The sequence below is a fragment of the Lemur catta genome, chromosome 1 (assembly GCF_020740605.2).
Source record: "Lemur catta isolate mLemCat1 chromosome 1, mLemCat1.pri, whole genome shotgun sequence".
NCBI classification, from domain to species: Eukaryota; Metazoa; Chordata; class Mammalia; order Primates; family Lemuridae; genus Lemur; species Lemur catta.
Genome location: NC_059128.1, coordinates 174,281,095 through 174,295,051, shown reverse-complemented (window position 1 = coordinate 174,295,051; position 13,957 = coordinate 174,281,095). Strand labels below are relative to the sequence as shown.

At 36.4% G+C, this 13,957-nt stretch overlaps 1 protein-coding gene and 1 non-coding gene across 3 annotated transcripts in view; both read right to left on the bottom strand.

The window, feature by feature from the left end:
- The window catches only part of PLS1 (plastin 1), a 113,575-nt gene that overhangs the window by 67,398 nt on the left and 32,220 nt on the right, over window positions 1-13,957 (bottom strand). The window lies entirely within an intron of this gene.
- On the bottom strand, window positions 5,527-5,630 carry LOC123631151. Its single transcript, XR_006733021.1, has one exon. It is a non-coding gene; the product is annotated as a U6 spliceosomal RNA (small nuclear RNA).

The window sequence follows — 13,957 nt, the reverse complement described above, 5'->3', positions numbered from 1 at the left end:
TGGATAAAATATAAATCTTTAAATTTTTTCAATTGATATATATCTTGAGCAAGCAAAAGAAATCTCCAGGTACCAGAAATGAAGTGGGAAGTTGAGTAAGAGCAGGGCAATATTCACACTCCGAGGGATAGGAGTTGAGGTCTCAGATCCTGAACACAGCAGAAAACTAGAAGCAGAACATAAAGCCCCAAACCAGGAAAGGAGCAGATCTCTCTATAAAGACATATTAAATATTCATCATGGACTACAGGTAGAACAAATGGCATTCATGAGAAATCAGAACCCCAAAACTGCCCTGGAGCGAATGTAAGGCCTGAATTCACACCACCTCCACTAAGGAAACCTAGAACCCAAGAAACCAAAGAAACCACATGGACCTAGCAGAGGCAGAAGCAGAAGTGCTCCATAGGAAGACCTCTACCACCCAGAGTGCACACAGGACTCTGGCTGAAGATAAGGCTCTGAAGATGAGCTCACCAACAAAAATTACAAATCATATTGAAGAATCTATCACCACCAAAGTCAGTAAGAGACTTCCAAACTGGTAATCAGGAAAAAGACCCTGAAATAAATATATCTGAAATGTTTAGAGATAAAGGAAGAAATTCATTCATAAGAACAGGAAATTTTTAAAAAGAAAAAATACATTTTAAAAAGAATGATAACAGGAGCCATTTCAGGGAAAAGGGTGAAGAGATTATGGATGAGTTAATTTTTTTCTATATAATTGTATATTTTCCACAATCATCATATATTATTTTTGTAACAGACAAGAGAGGAAGAAAAAAGTGAAGATTCACATTTTACTATTCCTATAAGACAGCTAAAAAGATTTTTGAAAAATGGAGAAGATAAACTTTGATATACTACTAGAATAAATCCAAACTGGCATCTAGTGAATGCCCCTGCAACCTAGCCAAACCCACATCATCAGACACCACCCTGCCCCACACGCCATACCACATGCTACAATCACACTGAGCATATCAGCCTGTACATGTTGGTTCTGTCTTAAAATCAACCTCTATACATGCCCTTTACTTAGAATTCCCTTCGTCTTTTCTTTACCCTTCAAATTCTTGGTAATCATTCCATATCTAGTCAAATACCATTTCCCTTGTGGAGTCTTCCTCAAATCCCTCAGCCTGAATAAGCAACTATGTCCTTCAGTGAGGGCAAAGAAACTCACTGAGCCCTCTAGTTAATGCCATTTTGCATAGTACTTTCTGTTTATTCTGCCTTCATCAAGGATTATGCATTCTTGAAAATAAGAAACGCCTTTTTTCAGGTGTTTCTCTGAATACTGAGTGTCTAAAACATTGTTTGCACACAGTTGGTGCTCAATAAAAATTTGTTATATGAACCCAAGTACAGAAAGTCACTAAAACCCTACCAAAGATAAGCTCAAGAGAATCATCTCCTTAGTCCAATTTTTCTCCCTTAGCTTAAGAGAAATGAATTGGATTCATCTGCCTCCTTTTTCTTATATTCATTTAAACAATAGATGTTGTAAATAATACCAGCAGTCTTTTATTTTTCTGGTCTTGTATTATTTCCTGTCTCTAACATGCCATGTATGTAATCACACTTACCTCCTTCATTCTAAAAAATTCTCCCACTCAATCCTAATCAATAGCTTAAATCATTTTCAAATGAGCATCTGTAGCAAACATGGTTTTTTGAGGCTTCCTTGGACACTGGAAATACATGTAGAACTAATAACATAAAATGACTCTCAGTCAAATTAAGTAAATAGTTTATGATTACGTAGGGTTCAACACTATGTCAAACATCATAGGAGATATAAAAATACTAGATTTATTCTCTGTACTCAGAAAGCTTAAATTCATTCATTATTCATCCAGCCAACATTTACTAAAGACCAACTATGCACTCAGTCTCATGCTTATGGACTGTGAAGAGCATCAAGAAGTTTAATTTCTAGTCTAGGCATTCCAGGAGCTTACAAACTAGGTGAGGGGTTCAGGGGATAAGAAAAACAAATAGTAAGCTAAACGGCAATGTTATTGTGAGTGTAATCAATAAAATTCACCATCTGGTATAGTTAGACACAAAGAATTAAGGAGGTGAGAGGAAGAAGAGGTCTCTATATACTCAAATAATCGAGAAAGTGTTCAAGGGAGAAGTGGGAAGAACTGGGAAGAAGCAACATGTTATCTCAAGAATATTGGGGTAAAATTGCAAAATAGTAACTTACTGTTTTACGACTCCAACCCATGCCCTCCACCATTCTACAACTACAACCAGGTAGATTTGAAGAAGATTCAGGGTCTTTATGAAGGGATACCACATGGACCACAAGACCACAGACTTAACTGGGAATTCAAACACTTCAGATGTCAGCAGAGAGGGATAGCCACACCCAGGGACTAGACAGAAACCAAAGCCTCAGCAGAAGCTATAATAGTTTAAGAGAAACAACAGCCCGAAACTAAAATCCTCATGCACATATCCATGCTATGACATGATGAAGTTTCTGAAAACTCACCATCCAGGGAAAACAACTGAATTCAGCCTTAAATGACCAAGTTGTACCCTATATGTTTTACCCTAAGGAAGCCTTCTACTAGATAGGTACTGACAATAGAAATTATGTCATAAAATAAATAAATAAATGAGAAACATTTCTTGCACACCTAAATTTTGAGGCCTGGGAATTCATCCTTGTTACAGAGGTTTTTAAAAAATTAAAAATAATCCAAGGTAGTATATCATTACATTCCAAAATGAATACTGAGAAAAAGTCCTTCAGAGAGACTGATGATATGGCTAGAAAGAGTTTAAAGACACATGCTAAACACTACTCCCAGGCATCCTTTTTAGAGTACTCACAAAGCAGGCACAGAATTTCTGCCAGTCCTGAAGCATCACTGTTGCCCCTATGTTCCAGAGACAGTGCTCACAGACCAGTTAGGTGGGCTGCAGATTCTTATGGGTGCTAACCCTTCAAGCCAGCATTTGTGCCCCAACCCATGAAAGCAGCTCCAGCATTCTCAGCACCCTGTGCCTTCCTGCCTTCCACTGAGCTGCGAAACCTGACAGATCTAGGTGCTGGCTTTACATCTTACCAGCTGTACAATCTTGAGTATTTGACCTCTCTGGATCTCACTTTTAATAACGGAACCTATCTTACAGGATGCTCAGGATCAAATGGGAAAGTACATGTGAAAGGCCAGATACTACTTTATTGCCTCTTTCAGGAAGGACTATATGCTTAAAACTACTTTCTCAATTATACAATGAAAAGCTTTATACTCTTTCAAAGGAATTTCAGAATCTCAGGTTACGTAAGCAGATGGAGAGGTATGTTGGGGATGAGAGATCTCCTGCCCCCTATACTCACATTTCACATGCTAACACTAATTGCAATCTATCACCTTTTCCAATGGGGCTGGCCAGCTTTGGAGGGAATAGCTACAGCAGGAGGGTGAGTAGAGGGAAAAAGAATGGAGAAAGATGGAATTATTGGCATTTAAAGGCACCTCCATATTTTATATATGTAGAGAGCCTGGAGTGTTCTTCACCTACAGATAAAAAGTAATATCAGGAGGATAACCATTAACTTTCTACTTTGTTCTTTTCTATACTTAATTCTATATCCTGAATACACACATACAGAAGAAAATTATAGTAAATTTTTTAAACTATTCCTTCATGGGCTTTTCACAGCCTTTTTAAAAAAATGTATTTAATGTTTAAATTAAATGTTTGAAATTATTCAAACATAATTTAATAAAACCATCTATCCAATTGACATATACTAAGCTGCACAAATAAAGTATAAAATTTGAAGTTTTGATATACTACACACCTGCAACTATCACTATAATCAAGATAGTGAACGTATCTATGACTCCCATAATATTCTTCATGCCCCTTTATAATCCCTCCCTCCCATCCTTTCCTGTTCGCAGGCAACCACTGATGTATTTAATGTCACTACAATTAGTCTACATTTTCTAGAGTTTTATATAAATGGAATCATACATTCTTTTCTTCTGGTTTCTTTCACTCGGCATAAATATTTCGAGATATATCCAGGTTGTATGTTTTAATAGTTCATTCCTTTATATTCCTGAGTAGTATTTTGGTTTTGCTTTTTTTATATTATTTTTTTTTCTCATTTGCAGGGGAGTAGTTTCTAAATAGTATTCTTTTGAATGAATAAATCGCAAAGACATTTTGGTTGTTCATAGATTTGGGCTATTACCAAAAAGGAGCTATGAACAATTGTGTACAAGTCTGTGTGTGGACATATACATTAGTTTTTCTTCAGTAAATCCCTAGAGCAGAATGGCTGGAAATCCTGGTAGATGTGTATTTAACATTTTACAGAACTGTCAAGTTGTTCTCCAAAATGGTAATACCATTTCACCAGTCCTACCAGCAATGTATGACAGTTCTAGTTCTACCACATATTCACCAATACTTAGTATGGTCAATCTTTCTAATTTTGGCCATTCAAATAGTGGTATCTCAATGTGGTATCTTATTTACACGTCCCTGATGACTAACGATAACAAGCAGCTTTTCATGAGCTTATCTACCATTCATCTGTCTTCTTTGGTGAAGTGTCCAAATCTTTTGCCCATTATTTGATTGTGTGGTTTTATTTTCTTATTAGTGAGTATTGAGGGTTGTTTACATATTATGAATATAAGTACTTTATGAGATACATTCTTTGCAAATATTTTCTCCCACTCTGGAACTGTCATTTTAGTTTCTTTCAAATGATAGAACTTTTTAATTTTGATGAAATCCAACTTATCGACTATTTCTGAAATAGATATGCCTTTGATGTTGGATCTAAGAAATTTTTATCAAACCCAAGATCACAAAATTTTTCTCTTCTCTTCCAGAAGTCTCATATTTCTAGGACTGATATTTAGGTCCACAATCTTTTTTTGAGTTTATGGTACAAGGTATGAATCAATGTTCATTTTTTGGCATCTGGGTATCCAATTTTTCTAGCACCATTTGTGGAAGATTGTTTCTCCACTGAATTACATTTGTATCTTTGTTAAAATTCAGTTGTCCATATGTGTGGGTCTATTTACAGACTTTCTATTCTGTTCCAGTGATCTATCTCAATGTAAATATAATACTGTTAATTACTGGAGCTTTATAAAATGTCTAGAAATCAAGTAATGTTAGTCCTCCAATTCTGATTTTTTTGTCCAAGACAGTTTAGGCTATTCTAGGTCATTTGCACTTCCATATGAATTTTAGAATCATGTTGTCAATTTCTACCAAATAGCCTTTTGGGATTTAGACAGGGATTACACTGAATCTATGGATCAACTTTGGGGAACTGACACCTTAACAATATTGAGAGTTCATAAATATTGTATATCTCAGTTTACTTAAATCTTTTAATTTATCTCAGCAATTTTTTTTTCTTGAAAATCACAATTTCAATATTAGGTGCCACCCATTTTGCTTTTTCTCACATTGTTTCCTTAGAGTTAGTCAGCAAGTAGTGAAACAAACTTCCCAGGACTGGTGCAAAATATGGAATGTGTCACAAATTTGTGTGTCATCCTTGCACAGGGGCCATGCTAATCTCTGTGTCGTTCCAATTTTAGCACAGATGCTGCTGAAGCAAGCACATCTCAACAATGTTTAATAGTTTCAGTGTACAGGTCTGGCTCATCTTTTCTCCAACTTATCCTCCTATTTTTTTAAGCTATTGTAAGAGGTACTTTTTATTTAAATTTCTGATTGTTGTTACTAAATACAAATACAGTTGATTTTTGTGTAACCTTCCTAGTAGTAGAACTCACTTATTAGTTCTAATAGCTCTTGCAGGTGCTCTGTCAGATTGAGGAAGTTCCCATCTATTTCTGCTTTGCTCAAACTTTTTTTTAAATCAGCAAAGGATGTTAGATTCTTAATGCTTTGTGTCTCTGAAATGATTATATAGTTTTGTTTATTAATATTGTGAATTATAAGGATTAACTTTCAAATGTGAAAACAATCTTATATTCCTGGGATTAACCCTTCTTGGTGATTATGCATTATCCTTTTTATACATTGTTGGATTCAATTTGCTTACATTTTGTTTAGAATTTCTGCATGTATATTCATAAGGGATATCAATCTTCAGTTTTCTTGTAATGTCTTTATTTGGTTTTAACATCAGAATATTTTCTGCCTTGCCAGATACAGTGGCTCAAACCTGTAAACCAAGCAGCTCAGAAGGCTCAGGTGGGAGGATAGCATGGGGCCAGGAGTTTGAGAACAGCCTGGGCAACATAGCAAGACCCTATCTCTAAAAAAATTTTTTTTTTTAATTTGTCAGGCATGGTGGCACATGTCTCATCCCAGCTACTCAGGAGGCTGAGGTGGGAGGATCACTTAAGCCTAGGAGTTTGAGGCTGTAGTGAGCTACGACTGTGCCACTGCACTGGGCAACAGAGCAAGATCACATCTCTTAAAAAAATTTTGGCCTCACAGATGAGTGGAAAGTATTCCCTTCTCTTTAACTGTCTGAAGGAGTTTGTATACAATTGGTATTATTTGTTCCTGAAATGTTTGTTAGAAGACGGAGTTCTCTTTCTGGGAAGGCTTTTAACTACAAATTCAATTTCTTCAATAGCCATAGGTCTATTCATGTTAGTTATTTCTTCTTGAGTAAGGTTTGGAATTTGTCCCTTTCATTTAAATAACCAAAGGTATTGGTATAAAGTTGTTCAAAACATCCCCTTATTATTCTTTTAATATCTGCAGATTCTGTAGTGATGTCACCTCTCTCATTCTTGATGTTGATTTGTCTTCTTTCTTTTTTGTCTGATCAGTCTGGCTAGATGTTTATCAACTTTATTGATCATTACAAATAACCAGCTTTTGCTTACATTGATTTTTCATCTTGCTGATTTTTGTTCTGATCATTTTCTTTCTTCTGCCTAGACTTAGTTTGCTCTTCTTTTTCTTGTTTCTTAAGGTGGAAGGTGAGGTCACTTATGTAAGACCTTTCTTCTTTTCAAATATGACTGTTTAGTGTGATAAACTCCCCTTAAGTATTGCTTTAGCAGCATCCAACACATTTTAATATGTTTTCATTCAGTTAAAAGTACTTACAATAATTCCCCTTTTCATTTATTCTTTTACCTTTGATTAAGAACTATGTTAATTTCGGCCGGGTGTAGTGGCTCATGCCTGTAATCCTAGCACTCTGGGAGGCTGAGGTGGGAGGATCGTTTGAGCTCAGGAGTTTGAGACCAACTTGAGCAAGAGCAAGACCCCGTATCTACTAAAAATAGAAAGGAATTATATGGAACAACTAAAAATATATATAGAAAAATTAGCCGGGCATGATGGCGCATGCCTGTCGTCCCAGCTACTCAGGAGGCTGAGGCAAGAAGATCGCTTGAGCTCAGGAATTTGAGGTTGCTGTGAGCTAAGCTGATGCCATGGCACTCTAGCCTGGGCAACAGAATGAGACTCTGTCTCAAAAAAAAAAAAAAAGTGTGTTAATTTCCACATACTTGTGGATTTCCCTAATTCAATTTCTAATTTCACTCCATTGTGGTGAGAACATATACTTCATATGACTTGAATCCTTTTAAATTATTGAGATTTGTTTTATGGCCCAGCACATGATCTATCTTGGTAAATATTCTGTGTGTACTTTAAAAGAAAGTATATTCTGCTGCTGTTGGGTGGAGTGTTCTACAAATATCAATAGAGATGAATGATAGTATTAAGTCTTCTATATCCTTACTGAATTTCTGTCTATTGCTTCTACTTCTATTTCAGTTGAAATCTTCAACTATTATTGTAGATTTCTCTATTTCTCACTGCAGTGCTATCAAGTTTTGCTTCATTTATTTTGAAGCTCTGTAATTATGTATATAAATATTTAGAACTGCTCTGTCTTCTTGAAGAACTGACCCTTCAATAATAATAAAATTACCTTTATCCCTGGTAATAACCTTTGCTCTGAAATCTGCTTTCCCTGATGTTAATATAGACTAGCTTTTTTTTTTTTTTTTTTTTTGAGACAGAGTGTCGCTTTGTTGCCCTGGCTATAGTGAGTGCCATGGCATCAGCCTAGCTCACAGCAACCTCAAACTCCTGGGCTTAAGCGATCCTCCTGCCTCAGCCTCCCGAGTAGCTGGGACTACAAGCATGCACCACCATGCCCAGCTAATTTTTTCTATATATATTTTAGTTGTCCAGATAATTATTTTCTATTTTTAGTAGATACGGGGTCTTGCTCTTGCTCACACTGGTCTTGAACCCTGACCTCGAGCGATCCACCCACCTCGCCCTCCCAGAGTGCTAGGATTACAGGCGTGAGCCACCACGCCCGGCCTACACTAGCTTTCTTTTGATTATCATTAGCATGGTATATCTTGTTCTGATTGTTACTTTTAAGCTGTCTCTTTATATTTAAAATTTGTTTCCTCTAGGCAACATATAACTGTTTTTTTTTTTTTACCAAATTTGACAATCTCCGCTTAATTGAGCTATTCGATTAACTTTTTTTTTTTTTTTTTTAAGAGACAAGGTGTTGTTCTGGCCCCCAGGCTGGAGTACAGTGGCTGTGATCATAGCTCACTGCAAACTTGAACTCCTGGGCTCAAGCAGTTCTCCTACTTCAGCCTCCTGAGTAGCTAAGGCTAGAGGCAAGCACCACAATGCCAATTTTTTTTTTGGTAGGAACAGGATCTCAGTGTGTTGCCCAGGCTGCTCTAGAACTCCCAATCACAAGCAATCCACCCGACCCTGCTTCGACTTCCAAAGTGCTGGGACCACTGGCGTGAGCCACTGCACCCAGTCAACAATTAACCTTTAATGTAATCATTGATATGGTTAAGTATGAGCCTCTCATTCTGCTGTTTGTCCCATCTGTTTTCTTCTTTCCCTCTTTTTCTTCTTCTTTTGAATCACCCAAATATTATTTACAATTTCATTTTATCTCCTTTCTTGGATTATTATATAACTCTTTGTTATTTTAGTGGTTGCTTTAGGATTTATAGCATACATCTTTAACTTATTATAGCTTATCTTCCAGCAACATTATACCATTTCACATACAGTATAACATTACAATAATATACTTCCATTTTTCCCCAGCATTTATGCTTTTTATTGTATATTTCAGATGTTATAAACCCCATACATTTCATTATTTTTATTTAAAGAAATTATCTTTTAAAGATTTGTATAATAAGGAAAAAATCTTTGTGTTTCTCCATATAATACTATTTCTGATGCTCTTCATTCCTTTGTATAGATCTATATTTCCATATGGTATTTTCTTTCTGCCTGAAGGACTTCCTTTAACATTTCTTGTAATACAAGTCTGCTGATGATGAATTCTTTCAGTTCTCACGTATCTGAAAAGTCGTTATTTCATCCTTGTTTTTCAAATATATGGGTTTGCTTTGTATTAACTACATCAGTATCAACATTGGTTTTGATATTTTTTGTGAGATAGCTGCCACTGGGAGAAATGGGTTAAAGCTTAAAGTGGTCTTTTACAACTTCATCTGAATCTACAATTGTCTCAAAATAAAAAAAATATTTTGACTCTTAAAAAAAATATTTTTGGGATATAGAATTTTAGTTTAACTGCTTTTCTTTCATTACTTTAATGACGTTCCTCCACTGTCTTATCTGTATTACCTCATCTTTAACAAAACTTGATAGAATTACAGTGAGAAATGGACAAATCCACAACTAGAGTTGAAGATTTCAATTGGATAGAAGCAAAAAACATCTATATCATCTTTACCTTTCTTCCTCTATATGTAAAGTATCCTTTTTTTCCTTGGGCTTATTTTAAAATTTTATCTCTATCACTATTTTTAAGCAATCTAATTACAATGTGCGTTGAGGTAATTTTCCTCATGTGTCTTTTGCTTAAAGTTCACTGAGTGTCTTGGATCTGTAGGTTTACAGTTTTCATCGCATTTGGAAAATTTTTAAGCCATAGTCTCTTCAATTAGTTCTTCTCTTCTTCCCTCCTCCTTCAGGGAACCTAAAAGTACATGTATGTAAGACCACTTGAGAGTGTCATGCAGATTACTGATATTTTTAATTTTCTGTAGTTCTTTTCTCTTTGCTTCATTTTAGATAGTTTCTATTGCTACATCTTCAAGGCCATCAATCTTTTCTTCTACAATGTCTAAACCGCCTTTAATCCTGTTCAGTGGCCAGGCACGGTGGCTCACGCCTATAATCCTAAAACTCTGGGAGGCTGAGGCGGGTGGATCGTTTGAGATCAGGAGTTCAAGACCAGTCTGAGCAAGAGCGAGACCCCATCTCTACTAAAAATAGAAAGAAAATTAGCTGGACAACTAAAAAATATATAGAAAAATTTAGCCAGGCATGGTGGTGCATGCCTGTAGTCCCAGCTACTCGGGAGGCTGAGGCAGGAGGATTGCTTGAGCCCAGGAGTTTGAGGTTGGTGTGAGCTAAGCTGACGCCACAGCACTCTAGCCCAGGCAACAGAGTGAAACTCTGCTTCAAAAAAAAAAAAAAAAAAATCCTGTTCAGTGTATTTTTCCTCTGAGATGCTGTAGTTTTTACCTACAGAAATTTGATTTGGGTCTTTTAAAATATTTCCTATGTCTCCGTTTAACTCTTTTAAGCATGTGAAAAATAGCTGTAATAATAATTTTAATGCCACTCTCTGACAGTTCTAATAACTGTGTTAGTTCTGGGTCAGTTTTGATTGACAGATTTTTCCCCTTAATTATGGGTCATATTTGCCAGCTTCTTTGCATGCCTGATAATTTTTTATTGAATTACACATTGTAAAGTTTACTTTGCTGGGTAACATAGTTTTGTATTCCTATAGATATTCTTTTTATTGTGGTTAAAAAACACATAACATTAAATTTACCATCTCCATCATTTTTAGGTATACAGTTCAGTAATATTAATTATATTCACATTGCTATACAACAGATCTCTAGAACTTTTTCATCCTGCAAATCTGAAACTCTATACCCATTAAATATGAATTTCTCCTCCTCCCTCTCCCCAATCTTGGCAACCACATTCTAATTTCTGTTTCTGTGACTATGATACTTTACATACTTCTTATGAATGGAATCATACAGTATTTGTCCTTTTGTGACCTGGCTTATTTTGCTTAGCATAACGTCCTTTAGGTTCATCAATGTTGTAGCATGTGATAAGATTCCTTTTTAAAAGCTGCATGATATTCCATTATATTTATATACTACATTTTCTTTATTCATCTGCTGATAGACTTCTGAATTGCTTCTACCTCTTGGCTATTGTGAATAATGATGCAGTCAACTTGGGTATGCAAATATCTCTTTGAGATCCTGTTCAAAATTTTTTTGGATATATACCCAGAAGTGGGATTGCCAATCATATGGTAACTCTATTTTTAATTTTTTGAGGAACCTCCATAATGTCATACTGGGTTTTTTTTTTTTTTGGTTGTTTTTTTTTTTTTTTGAAATGGGGACTCACTCTGTCATAAGTTGAGGAGTGTACTGAATCTGTATTGCTTTCTCACCATGTGTATTGCTTGTGTAAAGGCAAAAAATTGTAGGTTGAATCATCATAAGTCAGGAACCATCTGTAGTGATATTGAGCATCTTTTCATATGCTTTTTGGCCATTTGCATGTCTTCTTTGAAATATAGTCTATTCCAGTTCTTTGCCCATTTAATTAGGTTATTTTTTAGTTGTTAAGTTACAGAAGTTCCTTATATATTCTGGATGTTTTCCTCTTATCAAATATGATTTAGTAATATCTTCTCCAATTTCATAGGTTGCCTTTTCACTCTGTTGATTGTTTCCCTTGATGTGCAGAAGTTTTTAAGTTTGAAGTAGTCCCATTTTGTTGTTATTTTTTGGTTGTTTTTTGTTTTGTTTTTTTTTTTTTGAGACAGAGTCTCGCTCTGTTGCCCAGCTAGAGTGAGTGCCTTGGCATCAGCCTAGCTCACAGCAACCTCAAACTCCTGGGCTTAAGCCATCCTACTGCCTCAGCCTCCTGAGTAGCTGGGACTACAGGCATGCGCCACCATGCTCGGCTAATTTTTTCTATATATATTTTTAATTGGCCAGATAATTTCTTTCTATTTTTAGTAGAGACAGGGTCTCGCTCTTGCTCAGGCTGGTCTCGAACTCCTGACCTCGAGCGATCCACCCACCTCGGCCTCCCAGAATGCTAGGATTACAGGTGTGAGCCACTGCGCCCGGCCTAGTTTTTGTTTTTTTGAGACAGGGTCTCACTTCCTTGCCCAGGCTAGAGTGCAGGGGTGTCATCATAGCTTACTGCAGGCTCAAAATCCTGGGCTCAAGTGATCCTCCTGCCTCACAGCCTCTTGAGTACAGGTGCATGCCATCACGCCTTGACCGATTTTTTTATTTTTTGTAGAGATAAGGTCTGTTGTTCAGGACAGTCTTGAACTCCTGGCCTCAAGCCATCTTCCTGCCTTGGCCTCCCAAGTGCTAGGATTACAGCCATGCGCCATTGAACCCGGCCTACTTTTGCTTTTGTTGCCTCTGTTTTGGGTGCCATATCCAAGAAATCATTTCCAAATCTAATATCCTGAAGCTTTCGCCCTATGTTTTCTCTTATGAGGTTTATAGTTTTAGGTCTTACATTTAGGTATTTAATTCATCTTGAGTTAATTTCTGTATATGGTGTAAGGCAAGGGTTCAACTTCATTCTTTTGCTTGTGGCTATCCTGTTTTCCCAACACCATTTGCTGAAGAGACTGTCTTTTCTCCATTGCGTAAGTCTTGAGACCCTTGTCAAAAGCCATTTGGCTGTATAGGCAAGAGTTTATTTATGGACTCTCTATTCTGTTCCATTGGTCTTTATATATCTGTCTTTATCCCAGTATTATACTTGGTGACTGTTGCTTTGTACCACATAATTTCAGAATGGCCTTTTCTTATTTCTGAAGAAAATGCCCAATAACTATTCTTGATCTTTGTTCTTGGATACAGTTAAATTACCTAGAAAGAGTTTGATCCTTGCTTCTTGCTTTTAAGTTTTATTCGGCAGGACCAGAGCAGAATTTAGTTTAGGGTTATGGTTCTCAACAGGACATAACTATGGTCCTCAGAGGACATCTGGCAATGTCTGGAGACATTTTTTGCTTTCACAACAGAGAAGGTGTTACTGGAATGTAGTATGGTGAGGCCAGGGACGCAGCTAAAAATCCTACAATACGCAGGAGATCCCCCTTACAATAAAGAATCATCCAGTCCAACATTTCCATAGTGGTGAGGTTAAGAAGCCATGCAGTCTAAGGGCTAATTATTCCCTACTATTGAGGCAGGATGCTTCTGAGTACCCAATAACCTGTATATTATTAAATTTTTTTTTTCACTCTGACTGGTGGGAACAGGCACTTTTCCTGGCCTAATGTGAGTGCCAAGCACTATTCCTTCTAATCCTTTCAGTGGTTCTTTCACAGGTCTCCAGGTAGTTTCATCACATACAAATGTGCTGGTCAGAACTCTGCTGAATATGTGCCAGGAACTTTATATATAAATTATTTCTAATCCTTAAAATAACACACAAAAGTAGTATTTGTTACATCTATTTTTACTGATAAATTCAAGCTCACTAAGGTTAACTAATTTGCCCAATACCACTCAGCTAGTAGGCACTAGAGTCATACCGAAACAACTGGAGTCATATTGAAGCACACTTCAAACAACTGTTTCAAGGTCCATATTTTCACTATTCCATGTAAGGCTGGGCCCAGGAAACTTCTCTGGGTCTCTCATAAGGGAATTTAATCATTTTGCTTTTTAGTCTGACTCTATCCAATTTTTATAATCTTAGAATATTTTACTTTAGTTAATTTCAGTATTTTAAAATAACATTAATTGGCTGACCCAGTGTTTTTTCTTTGTGTGTTTCAATGTGATAGGTTTTACCTTTAAGTCTGTTCCTTCAGTTTGTATGAATGTCCCAGGGCAAATTC